Below are 14,078 nucleotides of genomic sequence, written 5' to 3'. Positions count from 1 at the left end.
AAAGGTTTAAAAGGCAAACCAACGTTTTTCTGTTTACACATTCATTGTACAGAAAATATCAAATAGCACCATTACATCAGATTAACCAATCAAATATGTTTGTATAAGGTGCATGAGCAAGTCGACGGCGTTTCGGTTCCCCTAACTGATAATTGGAACCATCATCAGGACAAAAATAAATAATTGCCTTATTACACTAAACCTCAACTTGCCTAAAGGAAAAATAGGGAAAGATAAGAAATAACATTTTTTAGAACAGGACAATAACAATTAAAAATTACAATGGAGTGACTCTTTGTGCAGGGTGTAACAACATACTCCTTTCATGCCGAGTGAAGTTATTACGCCGTTTCTGTGGGTGAGAAAATGGTGGTGGCCATGAACTTAAGAATATAGTTCCGTCTGTCATCCTAACGTAAACCGGTGCCTCTTAGCGAGATTACTAACATGCAGAGCGCAGTGAGCAGGCACATTGGGCGAAGTGGACACGGTGCTTTGCAGCGGGAGTGCCTATTTGGAAAGATTGGTGACAGCCCGCTAAAGAGGGATGGAATCACGAGGTATGCCATGCTTACCGAGGCAGTGCGTGATTGACCAAGCGCGAGTCGATGCTCAGTATGGCCCGGTCCAGCAAGCCTCTATAAAAGGATAGTCTGGGTGTTAGTGGTCGGGCATCGTTTTACCTGCAATTAAGTTAAAAAGTAAAATACGGCTAGTCTTACCGAATTAAAGGCTGCCGGGATCCGTGTTACAGAGTCGCAACCGGACGACGCCAGGGTAAGCCTATGGGAATCAGGGAGAGGTTTCAGGATGTAAACCACGGAATGTCTGACGAAGTCAGGAGCAAAGCAAGGCTGTATAACTCACCCGAATCGGCGATCATGGAGGTATTCCCTGGCGTGCTGTTGTGGTCAGACCAGGAAGTGAAGAAGGGGCGGGTGTATTGTGATTGGCCAGTGCACGTGAGGGAACAGGCATAGAAATAAACAAGGGGTGCCTGTTGCAGGAGCCATCTTAGGTGAAGTATAAGGTGATATCCATGCAAAGTGACATTTCAGAATTCACAGTTTTCAAAAAACGTTTTTGGGACAATAAAGTGCACGGCACTCATTCCAGAGTCTTGTAAATATGTATGACCAGTCTAAATTAAAGCAGTCCATTCCTCTTGAAGGTTCAAGCCCGAATTCAGGCTGTCTGTCTTCAGTATCCACTTCAATTCTTCTCTGTTCAGCATACGCGTTAGGTCGCCCCCTCTTGGTGGTATTCTGATTTGTGTGATGACCATCCAGCGAATCTCATTTTCAGTATGCCCTTTGCTTTCAAAATGTTCAACCAGGGGTGCATTTGCAGTTTTGCACCTGATGCGACTGCGATGCTGTGATATCCGTAGTTTAATTTTTTGTTTTGTCTGGCCTACATATATCAAATTGCATGGACATAGAATTGCATAAATGAGATTAGAGCTATTACAATTTGTCAAAGTATGCAGTTCATTCTTTACATTTTTGTATACAAATTCTTTACTCTCAATTGTAAGGTCACAAACCACACAGGAGCCGCATTTGAAATGGCCCAGCACGGGTGGTAGTGACCAATGGTCATGTAGTGTGATATTCCTACCAATTGAAGGTGGTAATGCTGCCCTGACCAATTGATCTTTAAGATTTTTACTTTTCTTAAAAGCAAAGAGCGGGGTGTCCCAGTTGAGGGGGCCTGAATTCAAAATGTGCCAGTTCTTTCTTATGCACTGTTGCACCCGGTTGGATATGGAAGAAAAGGTGGTTACACACACCACTTTATTCTGACTCTCATTTTGTTTAGGCTCAAGTAGGGCGTCGCGGGGACAGTACCAAGCTCTTTTCATAGCGTTTTTTATCAGACGCTTGGGGTAGCCTCTAAACCTGAGCTTCTCAGATAGTGTATCCGCCTCAGTAAAGTAGTCCTCTCTCTTAAAACAATTCCTTCTCAGCCTAAGGAATTGTGAATAGGGGAGACTATCCCTAAGTGCCCTAGGATGACAACTATTGTAGCTCAGGAGGGTATTCCTCTCAGTAGCTTTGCGAAATAGGGATGTGTATAGAAGGCCCTCATGATGTTGAATAGTCAGGTCTAGAAAGGGGATACTGTCTTTGTTGTAAGATAAAGTAAATGTAAGGCCATTACAATTGTTACTAAGCCAGTGTGTGAAGCCTGGTAAATCTTCAATAGCGCCATCCCAAATTAAAAAGATGTTGTCTATGTAGCGCTTCCAGACGTGTATACCCTGATGAAATGGGTTACTACCAGACAGTATGGTATGTGTTTCCAACCAGTCCATGTATAGAATCGCCAGGGTAGGCGCAAAAATGGCGCCCATGGAGCAACCACGCACCTGCTGGTAGTAATCAGAGTCATAGAGAAAAAAATTCTGCGTGAGGCAGATCTCCAGTAATTGTATTATGAACAGGGTAGGTACCCTGTGGGGGCTTGTCCTTGTGTTTAGTATGCTTTCCATTACAAGCAATGAGTCTCTCTGAGGGATGTTAGTATATAGAGACTCTACGTCTAGTGTACATAGAGTCTCATGTTCGGGGTCAAAAGAATGATTTTCAATCAAATTAATCATATGCATGCTATCTCTAATATAGCACGCAGTTGTTGGCACAAAGTCCTTCAAAAAGAAATTAACATAGTGGCCCAAAGGTTCTAAAACTGAACCACAACCGGACAGTATTGGTCGACCCGGAGGATTGTCCAACCTTTTATGAATTTTAGGTAGTGTGTAAAGAACAGGAGTTCTTGGGTTGACAGTGTTCAGGAAATTGTATTCATGTTTGCTTAAGATACCAGTCTCAAGACCTTCCATAGTAATGGCTTTAATAAGTTTCTGAATATCCTTAGTGGGATTACAAGGTAATCTACAGTAGTGGTCAGTATTAGATACCTGGCGCAAAAGCTCATTCTTATAGTTTTCAATGTCCTGAAGAACTATCCCCCCTCCCTTATCCGCTGACTTGATAATCAGATTGGTATTGTTCTTAAGAGAATTGATTGCCAATTTCTCTTCCAACGAGATGTTATAGGGTATAAAGAAATGGGATTTCTCTATATTGGAGATTTCCTTCAGAATCACTTTTTCAAAAGTCATAATTTCTTTAGGAATCATGTTGGATGTAGGGGAGAAGGTTGATGGAGGGCGAAAAGGAGTCGTGACACTCTTAGGCTCCATTGGATTAAGCTCAAAATATGAGCGTAGTCTCAATTTCCTAAAGAAGCCAAGCAGTTCAGATTGAAGATTTAGAAAATTCGGGTAGGTGGTTGGCACAAAAGATAACCCTTTGCTAACGATGGACAATTCCTGGGTGGTCAGGGCATGGTTAGAGATATTGAAGATTGGGATAATATTCAGATTGGTAGTATCTGTTACCACTGATAAAACTTCTGCCTGGTCTGGCGTTCCCCCGGGGGGTTGTGCCATCGTTTCTGCTGCTTCACCCTGCCTCTTTTCTGGGGTTCTGGATTGCCCCTGGATAAAAAAGGAATCTGATTAGGTCGTTGTCCACTTCCCCCCTCCCCAGGATCCGAACTGTCGGATGAATCTGCTGAGGAGTCGGTGAACCCCACCACAGTATTCCTTTTGTTAAACCGTCCCCAGGGTCTCGGGGTTTGTTGATGTTGCTGAAAGTTACGATTTGTATAAAAGTCTTTGTTTAAGTATGGGTAAGCGCGTTCTAGAGTGAAGAGTTTAATGTCTTTTTTGACTTTATTTGATTTTTTAGTTTGCTCAATACGATGAAATTCAGAGATTGTTTTTCCAATTTTCTCTAATAAGGCCTTTACATCAGTGATAGTCTTGTCATCAGCTATTTGCTTTTCTAAGTCTTGGATGGTTTCCTCAAGTTTTTTGAGTTCCTCGCCTGCAATTTCTATCCCTAGCACTAGCCAGTGCCTGGAACAGGTGGTACCTATGCCACTAAAGCCTGATATATATTTCGGATTGTCCGTAAAGACTCCTGGAATATTTCTAACCTGGTGGCCAAGGGGAATCGTGTTGGATTTAAGGTATTGGGTAAGCATTAAAGTCATCAACTCAAGTCTCACATATTTTTTCTTTTGTTTTTCAAGTTCATCAGAGAGATTAGTACTGCTTGTAGCATTGGTTTCGTCTTGGTCAGAGAATAAGGATGGGCCTGCACAGATTTTGTTAATATATTCGAGAGAATATAGGGGGGCTGTATCAGACATCACAGTGAAAAAGGGAGTAAAGGACGGTGAAAACCGCTTGTGCACAGGTAGAGAAGCTAGTGACCACTTAGGAGAAGTGGGAAGGAGGTCAAAGCCCTTGCAATCTATTGATTGCGCACGATTACTTTTTGTAACAACAAGGGACCCCAAATCAGTCTGCTAGGGACCTCGGGGAGCAATTTTCTAAAACAACAATGGCCCCATGCAAGGATAAAATACAGTATCAATAAACATAGACGCAAATCCAATCTATATTTTAGAGTGACATGTCCAGCCGGACAGAGGTCATTCAAGTTTACTTAATAAACGAATATCCAGAATAAAACAAGGATACCTTCCACAATGCCCCTGTGAGGTACACAAGCCTGTGCCCAACACTTACGGGGTGAGTACAGTTGGAGAAAAGATAGGAAAGGTTTAAAAGGCAAACCAACGTTTTTCTGTTTACACATTCATTGTACAGAAAATATCAAATAGCACCATTACATCAGATTAACCAATCAAATATGTTTGTATAAGGTGTAACTTCACTCGGCATGAAAGGAGTATGTTGTTACACCCTGCACAAAGAGTCACTCCATTGTAATTTTTAATTGTTATTGTCCTGTTCTAAAAAATGTTATTTCTTATCTTTCCCTATTTTTCCTTTAGGCAAGTTGAGGTTTAGTGTAATAAGGCAATTATTTATTTTTGTCCTGATGATGGTTCCAATTATCCGTTAGGGGAACCGAAACGCCGTTGACTTGCTCATGCACCTTATACAAACATATTTGATTGGTTAATCTGATGTAATGGTGCTATTTGATATTTTCTGTACAATGAATGTGTAAACAGAAAAACGTTGGTTTGCCTTTTAAACCTTTCCTATCTTTTCTCCAACTGTACTCACCCCGTAAGTGTTGGGCACAGGCTTGTGTACCTCACAGGGGCATTGTGGAAGGTATCCTTGTTTTATTCTGGATATTCGTTTATTAAGTAAACTTGAATGACCTCTGTCCGGCTGGACATGTCACTCTAAAATATAGATTGGATTTGCGTCTATGTTTATTGATACTGTATTTTATCCTTGCATGGGGCCATTCTTATTTTTTTGGGGACTTATTTAGCCTCTTGCTCAAGTACAGTAAATCTCACGCCTTTTACTTCCCAATCACTAATAAAGAGACTACTTTGCCTTTTGGATCTGTTAGACTACAGATATCACCCCAAACTTTCCGGTATCTAGGTATACAGATATACTGGGAGGCAAAAGATCTGCTGGATGGGAATCTCTTAAAAACAATTGCTTTACTCAGATAGCAAAATGGCTTTTTGGTTACTTGGCCTTTGGCAGTAGCGGGACAACTGACTCTCAGCAAACTGGTTATGTTACCACGACTGCTCTTTTGGAACAATCTCTAAAACCGCTTCATGTATCGATCCCCTGGTTGTCTCCTCTCGCAAGCTGTCTGATTTTAGACCAGTTGTCGCGTTGGAAACTTTGAAACTGCTCACTAGTCTCAAGTCTGGCTCCCCGTTAGACCCTTGCCCGGCTAGGCTCGGCTCCTGGCGGCAGCAGCATCTAGTGTCTATGTTGAGTTGAACGCAATTGTCAATAGATCCCTCCAGACAGCTGCTGTCCCGCTGTCCTGGAAGCAGGCTAAAATTCAGACCTTATTGAAAAAACCCTCCCTGGATCATAGTAACCCTGTAAACTACCGCCCCATCTCTCTTCTCCCAGCCATCGCCAAAGTCTGTGAGAAAATTGTTAATAAACAATTAACAGACTTTGTGGAGAGTGAGGCACTTTTACACCCTGCACAGTCTGGATTTCGATCCACTCATAGCACTGAAACTGTACTAGTAGAGGTGTCAGAAACCATTCGGGAGTGCCTGGACGCTGGCGGAAGAGCAGCTCTTGTTTTGTTAGATCTCTCCGCAGCGTTCGACACTGTGCCGCATGACCTTCTCCTGACTCGGTTAGCAGGGATTGGTGCCTCCGGCACAGTGTGGGCATGGCTTAAGTCCTTCCTGGAAGGACGTATCGAGCAGATTTGGCTTCCCCCGTGTTCTTCCCCTCCTCAACCAGTCACGAACGGGGTTCCACAGGGCTCCGTCCTTAGCCCTCTCCTCTTCAATATCTATATCACACCTCTGATATATTTGGCTGAGGAGTTAGGGGCTAAGGTTATGGTATATGCCGATGACACACAGTTGCTTTTTACCTGGGATAAGATCTCGCTTTCTGTTACAACGGCTCAGCACTGTCTCGCTGCAATTTTCAGCTGGCTGGCGGATGCCCAGCTGAAATGCAACTAACAAAAATCAGAGATTCTGCTCTTTGGCAAATTTACATCTAACTTTCGCCAACTTTTGTGGCCTCCAGTCTCAGTGCTGCCATCCTCCACGGGTCAGCCTGCTAAAAATTTGGGGGTGTGGTTCGATGAGTCCCTTTCTTTTTCAACACACATTAACAAACTGACTGGTTGTTGCTTTGGTCTCTTTAAAACCCTGAGGAGTTTCCTCCAACTGCTTTGGCAAGCAGCGAAAGAGACGGTAATCTGTGCCTTGATTTTGTCTCGCTTGGATTATGCGAACGCTCTTTACATAGGCATCCCGGCCTATTTGGAAAGCGACTCCAGGTCGTGCAGAATACAGCGGCTAGACTGCTGTTAGGCATCTCGTCTAGGATCAATGTACAACAACATTTGCATTGTCTCCACTGGCTCCCTGTGGCACACAGAGTCAGGTTTAAAGTTCTGGTTTTGGCCCACCATGCCCTTCATTAGCTTGGTCCTGTATACCTGCAGAGATGCTTTTCCTTTTATCTTCCTGCACGTGCTCTTCGCTCTCAGTCCCTTCGCTTGGCCCGAGTTCCTCGTTACAAGCATCAGCGGCTTGGAGGTAGCTCCTTTACTGTGAAGGCCAGCTCGGCCTGGAACGCACTCCCTCTTGAACTTCGCTCCATCCAGGACACAGCACTGTTTAAACGGAAACTAAAGACCCACTTGTTTGCCTAATTTGGCTTTTCTCTCCTCCTTCCTTTCGGTCCCCTTTCTTCTCTCTCACCTGTGGCTCCGCGCCGGGACACTCATGCGTATCTGTGCGCGTTATAAATTATAATAACATAACATAACATAACCACTGTCAACTTGCTGGTGATTGTACCTGCCCCCGTTTTCAAGTTATTGAACTCATTATTAATCGATCTGATATGGGGTTCTGGATGGTGTAGGGTTGGCTTGCCCAAGATGCCGTTGTCCCCCCGACAGTGTTGGCATGGGTGACCCAGACTTGAAGGCCTACTGCTTGGCAGGGCAGTTGCAATGGCTGTCGTATTGGCTTGTTGGCCATAATTTGACCAAATTATGTTATACACAACACATGCTTATACAGGGTAAATTTCACCGCCTGATCTGTCCAGTTACCAGTCCAACCCTCACCGTGTTCTCTTCTGCTACGCATAGCTCTTACATATTGGATGGTAGCCTTGCACTACATTGACCGATGCACACACTGTGTTCCATACATTCCTCTCTGGGGTCTCCCACATACTTGGGTACACTAAAGGCGAGGAGATTCTGGCCCTGGGAACAAGCAAGGGCCATAACGATTGGTGCGCTCTTTGAGGATCACACCCTCATGACCACCAGGGATTTACTCAGACTCATCGTCTACCAGAAGCAATCTTTTTGATGCATGCTAGTATTGGTTGTTATATCCAAGAACATCGGGCACTGCGCGGCTCCGAGCCAGCAACTGATCCAGCGGGCTATAGAAAATATGTCATAAACAACGATACCCAACTTCATAACCTAATAACAAACTCTACACTAACTCATGGACCCATTTATAAACCTGACATATTTTGGGCCTACTGAATCAGGTGGTCAGAATAAATCTATATACACCTAATTTACAAACTATATACAATATTATACATTAGCGGAAAGAATATTGTCATTATAACACATCCTCACTATTTAAACGACCACCATAGGCGACGTGATCTAGCTAATAGTAACCCACGCTTCTGAATAACCAAGACCAGCTTGTTTGTCAAAAGTAAGATTTTTATTACTAAATTATGGTATATAAGTTGATAGTTTTATAAATGAATTTTATTTGCATTAAAGTAAACATGTCTGTAAAGAATCATGAGAAAAAGCAGTTTAAGCAGGTAAATCAGAGTTTAAAAGAATTATTAAAAGTTTAGCATTTCTAAAACCTAAGTCCCTAGCTGAGCTAAAATAATAGAAATTAAAGTAAAGTTCTTTGAGGATTCTTACGTGCTCCACGCAAAGTCCGTCAGCACTTCACCCTCATCGGAAAGTCAGAAAGCAGCAGCCAGCCCATCTCTAGGGGCATGACTTTTTATACCTTTCTACGCTAACTAAACTACGCAAAGGAAAGTTTTCAGAAATCTTCGACGTCCCATTGGCTGAGAGTGACAAGTGACATGTCACCCACATTTCAAATCTTCCATTAGTTCATTTTTCTTAAGGACCATTGTCTCTTCCGAGTGCAACCAGGAGCTTCCTAGGTTTGCAACAATTATATATAAATGTTCTCGCTGCGTCCATTGACTTCCGCGGATGCCAAGTTAAGACCGACAAAATGTTCACTTTCGACCTTGGCCACGTCCGACATAATGATGACAGCACATCAGTTTTTGCTTTGTGAATGCAGCTTTGATGAACGCTTTATTTCAGAATGGGCGTCTCGTGACTTTTGCAGAAGTAAATGTCAGCTTTTCTGTGACTCAAGCAAACTAGGCCCAAAAGCAGGCAACTTAAGCTTTCTAGTATAAAACAAACACAAGAAAAGTATTAATGTAAGAAATAATGTAGATTCTGTATCCACCCCTGGGTTCACTAATTAATTAACCCACCCGATTAGTCAAATGTTACCTAGCAAATGCAAACAAATAAAGCAGCGTTTATATCTACCAGTCTTCAATAATCCATGAGACTTATGTGCACCTAGAATAGTAGAAATGACATCACATAGACAAGGAAAAGCAAAATAAGCACATGCTTCTTTTAATTTTGCAGCAGTTAGTAATGACAAAAACAAAAACAATAAATTATTTTATTATTTTGCACGAACAAAAAGATGCAACAAATATGCACGTTTATGAGCACACATGTTAGTCCCCCCATGTGTAAAGTTTAATCTAAGTTGTATTAGCACGACATATCACAAATTATTAATATTATTATTCATGTTATGGAAATGTGACTTCGCGAGTTTAAACAAAATTTTGTTTTCTATCTCGCTCCATCAACTCCCTCATCTGGTGATTAACAAATCACCACACCAGCACCCAAAATTTTATAATTTTAACTTCCGAGAAAATGATTCAAATTCATTTGTGTCAGTAAATTCTAAAAACCAGTATCTGCAAAATCCTCACGATTTGCATAACGTTCTCTATGTAATTCCTGTAACTCAATCTCCCTTTCTTCTTCTTTTCTAAGTTTATAGATCCTTTTCTTCTCTTTCAACTGTTTCTTTCTTTAACATGAACCATCTACAAAGTAGACAAAATCCGATTCAGACAAAGGTCTGTCTTTGATGTCTTTTCTTGGTTTTGTGCAGAATTCCATGACATCTAAACATTCATGCTCTGTTTCAATATCATCAACAATTTCAGAATCAGGCAGTAATGTAGAAGGATTCAGATTCAAACATCTTGAAATCGAGACATTATCTGCCCCTAGTATGATTTTCTCATACTTTGTCAATCTGCTACTTGTTAAATGCTGAGTCTTACCTCTTGTCAGCAATATTTCAACCGAATGAGGCACAAAAACTTTCACAGGAAATCCCATAATGATTCCTTCACTTTGTTCAAGACTAATACTTGTAGCTGCAACTGCTTTTAAGCAACCTGGTAATGCTTTTGCAATTGGATCAAGAACTGCAGAGAAGTATGCAATAGGTTTCTTTAGATTTCCATGTCTCTGTATCAATACAGATAATGCACATCCTTCTCTCTCACTGCAATACAGTTCAAAATCTTTTTCATAATTTGGCATACCTAAAGCAGGAGCTTGGCATAAGCTCTTTTTCAGGTTCTCAAAAGATTCCATCTCAGCATCATTGAGAATAATTGGATCTTTTACATCTGACTTTGTCAGTCTTTGTAGTGGTTTTGCAATTACTGAAAATCCACTTATCCATTGTCGACAGTAACCAACCATTCCCAAGAACATTCTAACCTGTCTCTGTGTTCTTGGAGGTAACATTGCTTGAATCATTTTTATTCTCTCAATTGTTACTTGTCTTTTTCCCTTTGCAATTCTGTGACCAAGATATTTTACTTCTTGTTTGCAAAACTGTAGTTTTGCTGGGGACACTTTATGTCCCTCTTCTGCAAGATGATTTAACAGAATTATTGTGTCTGTCACACAATTTTCTCTTGTCTTAGCAGCTATCAACAAATCGTCAATATACTGCACTAACGTAGACCTACCAGGTAAGTCTAGGTTTTCTAATGATATTTTTAACAGTTCATTAAAGATTGAAGGACTCTCTGTATAGCCCTGAGGGATTCTGCACCATCCGAGGGTCTTACCTTGGAATCTGAAAGCAAAGATTTCATAACTGTCTGGATGTAAAGGAACCGTAAAGAAAGCATTGCAAAGATCAATGACTGTATACCATTCAGCATCATGCGGAATTTGGTACAGAATTACTGCTGGGTTTGGAACCACTGGACAACATGGAACAACAATTTGATTAACCTTTCTCAAATCCTGTACGATTCTAAATGTTCCATTTGCTTTTTTAACTCCCATAATTGGTGAATTACAAGGACTACTCTCCATTTCTTTTAACACGCCCTGTTTAATGAAATTTTCAATAATTGGTGTAATCCCTTCAATTGTTTCTGCTTTCATTTTATACTGTGGAATGTTTGGAAATTCTATTCCCTGTTTTAAAGTAATTTTTACTGGATCTATTTTTCTCATTAGACCCATTTCTTTTCCATTAAAATCCCATATTTCAGATTTTACTGTTTCTCTGAGCTCTTCAGGCAAATCTTTCTTTTCCAATGCAGGAAACAATTTTGTTTCTTCTGCTTCCATCATCATCATTGTCATTCTGTACAAGCCATCTTCCTCCATTGTTTGTAACTCAACTCCATCAGGAGCACAATATATTCGGCAATTCATTTTACATAGGATATCTCTGCCCAACAGATTCACTGGACTACTATTGCAAACCACAAATCTGTGTTTGTCTCTGTAATTTCCAATTTCAACTGGAACTGGATCAGTTAAGTCTGTTTTAATTTGCTGATTACTTACTCCAACAACTTGGATGGTATCCCCAGAGAGAGGTAGGTTTTCAATTTCCACTGACCTAACAGTAGAACGGGTAGCACCAGTGTCCACTAGAAAAGTAATGTCTACATCATTAACTTTCCCGTTTACAAAAGGACCAGACTGGTCAACCTCAAGAGTGGCTCCAACAACACACTCTTCCTCCTCTCCCGGGCACCGTCAGCAATAATCATCAGAATCACTGTCTTGACTTTCTGCTAATAAAAACTGTTGTGAAGCATTTTGCATTTGAACTCTTTGCTGTTTTTGCTGTTTCTGTTGTTTTATTACCTGTTCATTTCCCTGAAATCCTACATTTGGATTATATTTTTGAACTCCCCCACAATTCGGAAAAGGTGGTTGTGGCAATTGATCTTGACGATTATTCACCTGTTGCTGTTGCTGTTGCTGCAACTGTCGCTGAATGTTAAATTCGTTTAACCCCTGTTGCATCTGTAGCTGTTGCTGCAGGTCAACACCATTCTGCATCTGTGGATTCAATAAGGGACTCTTTAAGTTTTTAGGAGGATGAGGACACTCGTCTCTCCAATGTCCAATTTCGCCACAATTAAAACAAGGTAATCTTTGTTTCAACTCCTCAATCTTTGGGCTAAATTTCTTTTGGAAATTATTACCTTTAAACTTTCCTTGTATCTGGTTTGTATTTCCAGTTTGAACAAAATTAGTGTTTTTATTACCCATGCTGGCAATCTGTTGCTCAGCTACTTTTACCTGAGCCCACATCGCTTTTTCCTTGAGCTTCTTCTGTCTCACTTCTAATTCATCGCTGCAATACTTAGCTTTTCTCAGAATATCATCCACAGAAAGTGATTGCCATCCTACAATGCTATTTCTAATCATGTCTCCAATTTCAGGTTTTAGTCCATAAACAAATCTATAGACAAAATGACTCATGTCTTTCTCATCTAGTTTTTCATAACCACTGTATTGTTTAAAAATTAACAGTAGTCTTTCATAAAAAGAATGAACTGATTCTTTTGTTTCCTGTTCTGTCCTCTCTATTTTAACCCAATCAACTTCTTTGGGTGGAATTTTGTTTTTCATCCAAACAATTACTTTTTCGTAAAAATCCATTACAAGTGGATTTGGAGCACCTGTTTCTTTGATTCGCTCAGGTTCTGTTTTCTAAATCTAATCTGTAATGTTTTGCAAAGTTCTTTTGTTTGCTCACATCGATTTCAAGTTCCGCTGCTAGATCCTCTAATTGATCATATTTGTTTTTCGTTTTCCACTGAATGCTTTTGCAAATGAACAGTAGTTCATCATCTCGATAGTAATTTAAACTATCTGGACCTATCGTTCCGATTATTAATTCTTCGATATTTGCTTTTAATTTAGCTACATCAAGTTTTGGTGTGGTTACCCTGACTTCAGGACTCCCTACATCTGATACAGCACCCATTGGTGTTTTTGGAGATAAATCCTCATTAAAGGTTAAATCAGGCATTCTTGATCTAGAAGAGTTTATTTCAGATAAATCTGAATAAAATTTTTCAGCAACCCTTTGAATTTCTGCATTTAAAGGAATAGTTAAACCTGTTTTGCTTGATTCTTTTTGGTCAAATACAGGCTGAACAGGACCAATCGTTACTGGAACTGTCACAGCTTCCATGCCTTTTGTCATTCTTCTAATCAATTCTTCTTTAGATCTCAAATATTCAGCAGAATCGACATCTTCAACATTTCTTGCCTCTCTGTTATAATCTTTTGGAGCTTCTCTTGCCCTAGGAGCCATTGTAAAATGTCTACCTTCATTTCGAGCATTATCAAATTCTGGTCTTCTAGGAGTTTCGATGATTTCACAATTATTTGGATAAAGTTTAGGAGCTTCATTAATTGGAGGTGCACTCGGTGAAGTTTCAGTAGAAACCACCGGAGTAGACCATGATCTAGGAGGTCTCAAAGGCTGATTCTTTCTAGCTGTAGTATAAATTTCTTCCATAACTGCATCTTCAGATTCACTTTCCATAGATTTCCCTGTAGGAGTACCCATTACCATTTCCTGAATTAAATACAATCCTTCACTCATGTTTCCCTGTCTCCACATTCTCAATCTATCTTCATGAGTTTCTCTTCTCCAAGGTGGATTTTTAGAAGGTCTTTTAATTCCACTAGCTTCTCTTTGTAACTGATACATCTCATCTTCCCACTCAACTAAAGCTTCAAATTGAGTTGGTCTAGGTTTTGGAACAAGAGCATTCATTTTCTCTCGTAAATTTCTCAAGACTTTTACATTAAATGAACCATCATCAGGCCAAGTTAAAACACCGTCGTTCTTAGTATAGCGTTTCCAACTATCAAACCATAAGACAGTATGATATCCATATTCACCTTCCATGTACGCTGCAGGTGTTTTATACTTATGAAGTAATTTACCACCTCGCGTTTCGATTTTCTTGTCAGGCGAAAATAAATTCTTAAACCTTTGAAGTAATGTTGGCTTTTTATCAACATGTTTAAAATGATAACTCATTTTTAAGAGTTAAATATAATTCACAAAATCGTTCGTAAAAATATTTCCGG

Source organism: Lissotriton helveticus, chromosome 6 (assembly GCF_964261635.1).
Source record: "Lissotriton helveticus chromosome 6, aLisHel1.1, whole genome shotgun sequence".
In the NCBI taxonomy this organism is placed as follows: Eukaryota; Metazoa; Chordata; class Amphibia; order Caudata; family Salamandridae; genus Lissotriton; species Lissotriton helveticus.
This window is presented reverse-complemented; position numbering follows the sequence as displayed.